This window comes from Tamandua tetradactyla, chromosome 7, assembly GCF_023851605.1.
Source record: "Tamandua tetradactyla isolate mTamTet1 chromosome 7, mTamTet1.pri, whole genome shotgun sequence".
NCBI lineage: Eukaryota > Metazoa > Chordata > Mammalia > Pilosa > Myrmecophagidae > Tamandua > Tamandua tetradactyla.
Genome location: NC_135333.1, coordinates 26716089 through 26726700, shown reverse-complemented (window position 1 = coordinate 26726700; position 10612 = coordinate 26716089). Strand labels below are relative to the sequence as shown.

Here is a 10612-nt window from a genome sequence, read left to right as displayed (position 1 = left end):
TCTTATTCAAGTTTTATATGAACAGGGGTCCTATTTTCAGTAGTCAGAATTTGTTAATTAATTCCACAATTGGAGATTTCCTTTCCCTTTGGGGAACCAGCCTGTGGGGGAAGGGTGCTGGGAACTTATAGTTCTGTGTAGGGTTACAGCTGTTCTGTCTGGTGCAGCCTGGTGTATGTTGTGCGTTCAGTCTCTGATGTGGCTCCAGCAGTTGTTCTGTACTATTCCTTACTATTTACTAGCTGCTCTGGAGGACAAACTAAATTCCACACCTCACTAAGCAGCCATCTTGGAACTCTTCCTCCTTCACTGGTTTCAAATTACCTGTAGGGAGCTCTAATTTAGTTGTATAGAGTTTGATATGTATCCAACATTAAATCCAGATCATGTTTTATATCAAAATTTATGTTAAGCAAAACCAAGTTACTTGGCCTTCAGTCTGTCAACGCATTCCTCATATGCTTTGAGATGCTTTTGCCCATTTTCATAGCATTCATTCTCAACCTTCATCACTGTAAGAAAACATAAGACCTTCAACAAAGCATAAACATTAGGAGAAAACTCTACATCAGGCAGATGGAGGGCTTTGTAAATGGTGGATGGAAGCTCTTTATCTTTCCCTTTGTTTCCACTTGATCCTCCAACAATGAATCTTGGCTGAAAGTATGTCAGGATTGGGTAAGTCTCTTCTGTACATGCCAACATGGTGTTCCTCCAAAGTGTTGAATTTGAGCAGTCCCATGATAGAAGGTACCAGAAATAAGCACTTAAAGCCTTTGAGTGGCTGTTCTGATAATATTCCTTTAAGTTCCTGAATAATGTGCTTCACTGTTGGACTTGGAGTTTCTTTATAGTAACTCTCAGAGGTTAATTGAGATCCCAGGTTGCCTTGCTGAGCTTTGTGGAATTTGCCAGAGAGATTCAAGTGAACATCAAAGTTTGGTTGCCAAATTTGTCACTTCCTCAACAAAATTCATGATGAATTTCAACATTTTTCATCACTTCATTTACTGAGTGCAGCACTGCAGTCAAGTTGTTGTCTGCAAAGACATCAGAGATTTGCCCCTGGAGATTTTTCCCAAAGCCTCTTGTAAAAGACAGGACATTCCTAAGAGCAACAATGGTAATGGTTAAATTAAAATGTTACTGTACTAGAGTACAAATGCTCAGTCAGCTATACAATTATTACATCTAATATTTGCAACACTATTTATGTCATCTAAACATAACACAAGTGTTTGCAGTATTTCCACTAAGATTTCAAAAGCATCATGCCTAAGATTTCAAAAGGCAGGCATGATTAGTGTAGCAAATTTCCTTCAGTTCATTTCCCCTTCATTGCTCTGAAAAGATAAGGACTGAAATTACATTATCAAGTTCTGAAAGTAGTTGTGGTGATCGATGAAAAAAAAAAAAACTCCCTCAATCTGTATGTAACAGATACTCCTTTAACAGGCACTGATTTTGTTAATCATATGTTTAAGGCACAGGAAGAGTAGAGCATGTAGACAGCTTAGGGATATTTCTCTAGAGGTCTAGAAGCAACAAGTTTCATTTTGGAGGAAAATCCACTGGACACAATGTAAGCCTGTGATGACTATTCCATTTTAGTCCCCACTTCTCAGTTATTGTAGTGTGAAATTTCAGAGACAAAATTTCTGCATCAACTTCATGAGACAGGAAGCCTGCAGATTCCTTTCTCAGGTTATGGGATTCATCCACAAACCTCACTAACATGGACAGGTGCTCTTCCCCTACTATATTCACCACATCATTAGTGATAGCAGAAAAAAAGTGAGTCCCTCACTTCTCTGAGAGTTTCTTAATGAATGCAGCTCTCACATGTTTGTCTCTGCTGTGTTTTCAAACAGAATAATGTGTTAACTGCTGTGGTCTCAAATCACTTTTTCAGAACCTCTTCACTGGAACTTACTGGGCACCACAACAGTGCATGAAAGTTATCAGGAGTAAAGAGAATTTCAGGGAGTTCGTCAGCCTCATGTCCATCCAGAGGTATATTTTGTTCTCCCATAAGAATCAAAATTTCCAATAAAAATTTTAGGTTTTATTTGTTTTCCTTCTCTTCAAGGGTTAAAGGTAAAAGATCTTCATTCTGCTCTTTACCCCCTTCTTCTGCTTTTGGGTACTGAGCATTATGTTGTTTTTTTCTTTATGTTTTTGTTCCTGCTCAGAAGTTTTATGAATTTTTATTTCTGTTTCAGTGTCCTGATTTCATCATTGCTCAATTCTTTTATTTGTTTTCTGTTTCTACCATGTAGATTGTTCAACTGACTGGTAAGATCAAATATTGTTGGTATATATTACCTCAAAAAAACTGTATATAAAGACTCTCTCAATGACTTCACAAGTACCTGCTTCAATTAACTTTGAGAAATAAAATAACCCAATCATTCTTTAGTTTTATGATGCCCTGCAAAATGTATAGTTCTCCAGATTATAGAGGTCTCAAAGTGTTTGGGACATAACTGATAACGTGCTGATCAGGTGTTTTATCTTCCAAGTCTGCTCTCCTACAATTCTTCACCCACTTTGGTATCTGGTTGGGTCCTGCAGGAACCTGAGGAAGGCCAGGTTAGACTAACTGTTCTTCTGCATGCAGTTGGGAGCAGCACAAAATTTCAGCATTGTCATCCTCTCTCCAGCCAGCTAGCCTGCTGAGGACAGCAGGCCAGCCCATGGGGGCCTGGGGTGGGGGGAGCCAGGTTTGCTGGTTGATGGGATAGGCAGGGCCAGTGAGGCTAATACCACTGATTTTTTCATGTAAAGTTTAGCTTTCATACAAGATACAACAGACAGGGAAAGGGGAGGGCCTGTGATGCAAGCCTACAATTGGCACCAAATCTTTAATGGTCAGGGTCATTAAAATATAAAGCACAATCAAAAGGGGGAATCTTCAGCAGGAAGTTTGAATTAGTTAGTCTATCCAGATAGGCTATAACCTCTGGAGTATCCAGCCATCAGAGAAAAAGGGGAGAGGTCTATGGGCTAGGCATAGGTATAATTTTTGTGGCATTCTGTTATGCAGCACATCAGCCACTACTTTATGTTCAGCTAAGAACCTGCTCTTGCAAGACTGAATAAATTCTTTTCTTCTCCACAATTGGATGAGCGTTTGTTCTCTTTCAAGTACAGCGTTCTTTCAAACAACTTCAGGGGCTCATCCAGGATCCAGGGCTTTAGAGGAGGACCTCCAGGGAGGATGAAGGGAAGGTGTACCCTGCCAATTGAGCAGTCTCAGACTCCACCATTGGGTGCCTGATTCTGATGACCAGAAAGACCTGGAACTGGATGCTTGGATCTGCCAATTTTGTATGAAAAAAGGAAAAGGGAAAAGATGCCTCACAGTGACCAGGCAACTCTGTGCATGGACTAAAAGGCTCTTAAGTATTACCTTGATGGTAGGTGTGTTAGTTAGATTCAGTTGTCAACTTGGCCAGGTGAGCATACCCAGTCTTGTTGCTGCGGACATAAGCCAATGGCACGTGAACTTCATCTGTTCCTAATTACATCTGCAGTCAGCTAGGAGGTGTGTCTGCTACAATGAGTGATGTTTGACTTAACTGGCTGGTGCTGAAATGAGAGAGTGCAACGTAGCACAGCCTAAGCAGCTTGGCATTCCTCATCTCAGCACTCGCAGCTCAGCCCAGGCCTTTGGAGATGCAGAAAGAAGTCACCCTGAGGAAAGTTGTTGGAACCCAGGGGCCTGGAGAGAAGACCAGCAGAGACCATCCTGTGCCTTCCACATAAGAAAGAACCTCAGTGGAAAGTTAGCTGCCTTTCTTCTGAAGAACTAACAAAATAAATCCCCTTTTATTAAAAGCCAATCTGTCTCTGGTGTGTTGCATTCTGGCAGCTGGCAAACTAGAATAGTAGGGAAGGATCCTGATGAGTCTGAGGTGGAGTGTGTGCGTCTGAACTGTGCAAAGCAAGTGCTGAGTCCCAATCCATGGTCCCATTTTTCCACAAGGAAAATGGACTAGAAACAGAAGAAGTGAAACATGCTGGGAGAAAGAAACCCAGGTAAGACTCAAGATGGGGAATAGAGGCAGTCAGCCAGCTAGGGGGAAAAAAAAGGAGGGGATAACTGTAGAGTCCCTCAGATAGTCTACTAAGACAATGTAAAAAGCATTGGGCCAATAATGATCAGACAAAGTGGAAGGACAAAAAGAAAATGGTTAAATATTGTTGTTATATTTGGACCAAAGAAAGCATTGTACCACCCGATGTCTTCTGGCCAAAATATGAGGCGGATGAGGATTGGCTTTGTGCTAATCTCATGCTTTATGAATGATAAGAAGCCCTTCTCTACAGAAGGGTCTGATTATGCCATGTGTTTGTTAAAGGGAAGGGAGAATCCTCTTCATCATGTAAAGGTCAAAACCCCAGAGCCAGAGTCTACATCTTTAGAATCTAAAGCCTGGGAGACTTTATTGAGCCTTCCTCCCACTATACTCTTCCCCTGGGCCAGGGACTGCTGGACCCTGAAGGCCCAATGGAACTAACCCATGCTTCCCCCAGGGAGCAGGAGGGGCAATTGAAGCCAACTGTTCCACCTGTGACAACCCACCAACCATTGAGGAACGAGTTGGAACAGTGTAAGAAAGGTATATGGGACTTTCCATTTCTGTGGGCTTCTGAGGAAAAAAGCATGAAAGAACATGGACTTGTTGTATCCCTTTACCCTCTGAGAGAAGTACCTACTGGATCAGGGGAAGTTGGTTAGGTAAATGTCCCCTTGACGAGTACAGAAGTAAGGAACTTTAAGAAATAAATGACATATTCCAAGTTTATTCTCGAATGTCGATTAAACTTGGAATATGTCATTGGTAACAGAGTTCAGCAGGAGTTAGAAATAGGGTAAGATAATGGGTAATTGGAGCTGATGGGCTATAGACTGTGCAACAGGACTAGATACAAAAACTCAAAAATGGACAGCACAATAATACCTAATTGTAAAGTAATCATGTTAAAACACTGAATGAAGCTGCATCCGAGCTATAAGTTTTTGTTTTGTTTTGTTTTGTTCTTACTATTATTACTTTTATTTTTTTCTCTATATTAACGTTCTATATCTTTTTCAGTTGTATTGCTAGTTCTTCTAAACCAATGCAAATGTACTAAGAAACGATGATCATGCATCTATGTGATGATGTTAAGAATTACTGATTGCATATGTAGAATGGTATGATTTCTAAATGTTGGGTTAATTTCTTTTTTTCCATTAATTAATAAAAAAAAAAGAAATAAATGAAATCATTAATGGATGATACAACAGGGATAGCCAAACAATTGAATCAATTTTTAGGGCCCAGCTTATATACCTGGTCTGAACTTATGTCTATTCTGGATATCCTCTTCATAGGAGAAGAAAGGGGAATGGTGAGGAGGGCAGATATAGAAGAATGGGAGAGGCAGCAACTATCTGGACAAGGGGTGATGGCAGCAGAGCATAAATTTCCTAATGTAGACCCCAATTGGGATAATAATGACAGGAAGAAAGGGCACAAATGAGGGATCTTAGAGACTCATTACACAAGTGATAAAATTGTCTGTACCCAAATCTCAGAATTTTAATAAGGCCTTTGAGGTGGCTCAAGAAAAAGATGAGACTCCTACTGCTTACCTGTGAAGGTTGAGGGACCATGCAAGGAAGTACTCAGGAATGGGCCCTGATAGTCCTGTGGCCCAAGGAATACTAAAGATCAGCTACATGAAGAGGTCTTGGCCTGACATTAAGAAAAAGATCCAGAAAATAAATGGGTGGATGGATAAACCACTGGAAGAGTTATTGAGAGAGTTTCAGAAAGTATTTGTGAGAAGGGAAGAAGAAAGAAGCAGAAAGCTAAAGTCATGATAAGCATGGCTGACCACATGGTTAAGAAGAAATTAGAGATAAAGCAGGAAGGAGACAGGCAGATGCACAGGACTCAGCAGTCCTGTTATCACAGCAGCAGAGTGTTATCACTGTAGGAAAACCTGGTCATTTAAGATGGGAGTGCCCAAGTTTAAAGAAAGAAGTTCAGGTGATACTCCTGAGGAATTTTAAGGATCAGGGAGGTCAGAGGCTCCTTATTTCAAGAACTCACTGGAAGCCTTTGGTAAATCTGAAGGTGGGCCCATATCAGAGAGAAATTTCATATTTGGTAGACACTGGGGCAGCTCAATCCTCTGTGAACCACATCTCAAAGGGGATTGAATTATCTGGCAGTTCCCTCACAGTTTCAGGAGTGCAAGGGGAAGGATTTAAAGTCTCCATTTTCAAACCTACTAATATCTATTGGGAATAGAACCAAATTATAAGCCCCCTGCTATGCATTCCAGAAGCTAGGAGTAACTTGTTGGGTAGAGACCTGGTAGTACCATGGGACTGGACCTGGAGGCAAAGGATGGCCAACTAGAAGTTGTCTTAGCCTTGTTTACAGAGGAAGATGAGAAAAAAAATCCAAGAAAAGGTATGGGTGAGGGAGGGAAATGAGAAGGGGTGTGTTGTAAGTTCCCTCTTATCAAAACTAAAGTGATAAAGAAAAGAGAGATGGTTTATCAAAAAAAAAAAAAACCATATCCCATCCCATTGAAGGGAAGAGAGGGACTTAAGACCATCACTGAAGGTCTCCTTTGAGATGGGCTCTTGGAAACCTATATGTTTCCTTCCAATACTCTCATTCTTCCATCCAGAAAACAAATGGCAGTTGGAGGACGGTACAGGACCTTAGAGCCATCAATCAAATTGTTTGTTAGACACCCTGTGGTCCCTAACCCTTACAATTTCCCTAGTAGGATTCCCACCACCATCAGTGGTTTGGTGTAATAGATCTGAAGGATGTCTTTTGGGTCTGCCCTTGACCCAGAGAGTAGGGACTTGTTCGCTCTTGAATGGGTAAATCCCTTCACTGGAAGGAGGCAGCAACATTGGTGAACAATCCTATGCCAGGGCTTCATAGAATCCCCCAATTTCTTTGTGTAGGAACTAGAAACAGTATTTGAAAGGTTTTCAATCCCACCTGAAATTACATTTTTATTGTATGTAGATGATTTGTTAATATTGGGTAAAGAAAAACAGGTTACAAAGGATATGCTGAACTTCTTAGGAAACCAAGAACTAAAGGTATGAAAAAATAAACTACAGTTTGTGGAAAGGGAAGTTAAATACTTAGGACATCCCGTAAGTGAAGGAAAAAGGAAAATAAATCCAGAGAGAATTCAGGCCATAATTGGATTGCCTCTTCCCTGGAGAAAGAGGGAGCTAAGGAAATTCTTAGGATTATGGGGTACTGTAGGTTGTAGGTAGATTCTTATGACTCTCAAACTAAAAGGTTATACCAAAAATTGTTAAAGGAAGAGCCTGACAAATTAGAATGGAAGGAGGGGGAAACAGGAGACTTAGAAGGGCTCAAATGGGCACTGGTACAGTCTCCTGTTCCAGCTCTCCCCTCCCTTGAGAAGCCTTTCCATCTATTTGTTACAGTAGATAAAGGAACAGCACTAGGGGTACTAACCCAAACCTGGGGCGGCCAAAGGAGACCCATAACCTTCCTTTCTAAACTTTTGAACCTTGTCTCCAGAGGATGGCTTTGGTGTGTTCAGGTTGTTATAGCACCTGCTCTCCTAGTAGAAGAAACTAGGAAAATAACCTGTGGAGGGACATTTGTGATCAGCAAACCTAATGGTCAGGACTATTTTATCCCAAAGGGCAAGGAGGTGGTTAACCGATTTCCAAATCCTGAAGTATGAGGTAATCCTAATGGAGAAAGATGACTTGGTTTTGACCACAGACAATAGCTTGAACCCACCTCTTTTCTTTGGAAAGGGCCTGGCCAGACAGAAGCCCTTGAACATGGCTGTTTGGATTTAATTGAGTATCAAACCTGAGTTCAGCCTGACCTAAGGGATCTTCCCTTACATTCAGGGGAAAAATTGTTCATAGATCAGTCTTCTAGGGTCCTGGAGGGAAAAAAGCACAATGATTATGCAGTTGGGGATGGACTAAATTGTGAAGTAAGGAAAGCTAGGCGATTGCCCAGTGATTGGTCAGCTCAAATTTGTGATTTGCATGCATTAAACCAAGCCCTCAAATTATTAGAAGAAAAAGATGGTTCTGTCTACACTGGCTCTAAGTATGCCTTTGGGGTGGCCCACACCTTTAGAAAAATCTTGAAGAAAGGGGATTAATTAATAGCAAGGGGAAGGAATTGGTCCATGGAAAATTAATAAAAAAAGCATTAATTAATCTTCTCTTACCAAGGGAAATATCAGTATTGCACATAAATGAACACCAGAAAGGCCATACCTTTGAGACAAAGGGTAAAAGGTTGGCAGATTAAAAGGCTAAGGAAGCTTACCTTTGCTCCCTGTTGACATTCATGGTCTTAATACCCTCTATTCCCAGAGAATTTGAGGCCCCTGTATTCTCTGAGAAGGAAGTAAAGGAACAGGAACAACTGGGAGCAAGCTCAGATAGTCAGGGGAGATGAGTCATCCAGGATGGCAGGCAGCTGTTGAATAAACAAGCAATGAGGGAGATAGCAACAGTCTTACATCAGGGAAATCATTGGGGAGAACAAGCCATGTGTGATCTTGTTCTTAAACATATTGGATGTGTATGTCTCTACACCATAGCTAAACAAACCCGTGAACAATGCATAATTTGTCAAAAGATCAATAAAAAGATTCTAAGGTAATGGGTACAAAGGGGAAGGAAACCAGACCTTAGGCCATTTCAGAGTATTTGAGTGGTTACACCAAGATACCTCTAGTAGGATGACTAAAATATATTCTGGTTCTTGTAGACCATCTAACAGGGTGAGTGGAGGCATATCCTATAGTTTTGTCTATGGCATCAGGAACTTCCAAGATTATCCTTGAACAAATTATCCCCTGCTATGGGTTTGTAGAAAATATTGATTCTGATAATGGTATACTGTGAAGTGTTATGCAAAGCTTAAGTATTATGTGGGATTTTCATAAACCCTGGCAACCTCCATCTTCAGGAAGTTTGGAAAGAATGAGTCATATCTTAAAGAAACATCTATCTAAACTGGTCTTAGAAACCAAGTTGCCTTGGACTAGGTGTCTTCCCATAGCTCTGCTAAGAATTAGAACTGCCCCTAGGAAAGAATTAGGGAACTCCACTTATGAAATGCTCTTTGGCTTACCTTTTTCTGAGAGAACTAGAGATCTCCCTTGCTTAGAATCAAAGGACCTCTTCCTTAAGAATTATGTACTGGTTTTGTCCTCTACTCTGTCATCCCTCAGGCACTGTGGTTTGCTGGCCCAGACTGCACCCTATTGACTTTGCTGTCCATCAACACCAACTCAATGGTTGGGTCCTCATCAAGTCATGGAAAGAGTCCAAACCCCAACAGACCTGGGAAGGACCCTATCAAGTTCTGTTGACAACTCAGACAGCCATCTGGATGGCAGTGAAAAGCTGGACCCACTATATCCAAGTGAAAGGACCAGTATGTGAGCCAGATGATAAGTCTGATTCCTGGGAAATAACTCCAACTATGGACCCTTTAAAAATTACATTAAAAAGACAATAGTTAGAGATTAGAAGGGGTTTGCAGATTTGGGGTTTTGTAGTCCGTATATTATCCTAACAGTATTAATAGTGACACTGTTCAAAGGACAGATGCGGGGTCTGAAGCCCAATTTAAAAATAAGAATATTTATACTAGTCATACTGCTCCAAATTAAGGCTGTAATATGTCCTGTCAAGTTGGAGGTAAGTGTAGCCAAGAGTTTGGGGTCCTGAACTGTGCAGTTTGATGCTTGCCAGGTGGTGGGCCTTGGTAACTTGGTGAGTCAGCAGCAATTGAGTTGGGAAAATGTGTACCTGTGTCCAGAGTCAGTAAGTGATCCCAAATACTCCCCTTGGTCACAGGGGCCTTGCCAATCCTGAGTTTTTGTGTGGTGAACTACCCAATATAAGGGGTGTACTATGGCCAGTGATCGGGATTCACAAATATGACAGGACCTCTAAGATAAAATACCCTTTTATGAAGAAATTCCCCATCAGACAACCAAGATCTTCAGTGCAACCCTGTACTAATGATGATCAAAAAGGCAGACAAAATCAATATCACCACTCATGGTAGGAAATTCATTTTGGGCTCAAACAGGTGTACCTCTCCTGATCAAGTATATGAAATGTGCGTGGAAATTACTAGAGGGGAGTCTCAGGGAAGGCTCAGGATGCAGATCCTCTCCCCAACACTAACAATGCCCCTTTCAATTGGCCCTTCAGTAGCACCTAAAGACACTCAGCTAGATGGTTAGTTCCCTAAATCAGAATGATCCCAAAGTTGTCAGCATGGACAGGACAGAAGAATTGAAGCAAACTAATTCTGGACAAGGTGCAAAGATATAAATGCCTGAGTGGAATGAATCAAATATATAGTCCAGAGTTTAGATAAAAGCAACTTTTATGCTTGCACAGCAGGTCAACTCACTGCTCTTGTCATTCATTTTCCAAAGGGTATGGAGGAACATGTTCAAGTGCATGGTAGTCCTTTTTCAGAATACTACTCCTGGTGAAAATTGTAGTATATTGTCCTCTCTTTTCCCTCCATTCAGGGGCAAAAACATCAAG

At 41.1% G+C, this 10612-nt stretch overlaps 1 pseudogene; it reads right to left on the bottom strand.

Annotated features, from left to right (window-relative positions):
• Positions 1-259: 259 nt before the first annotated feature.
• Positions 260-2646, bottom strand: LOC143690392 (52 kDa repressor of the inhibitor of the protein kinase-like; annotated as a pseudogene).
• Positions 2647-10612: the final 7966 nt, after the last annotated feature.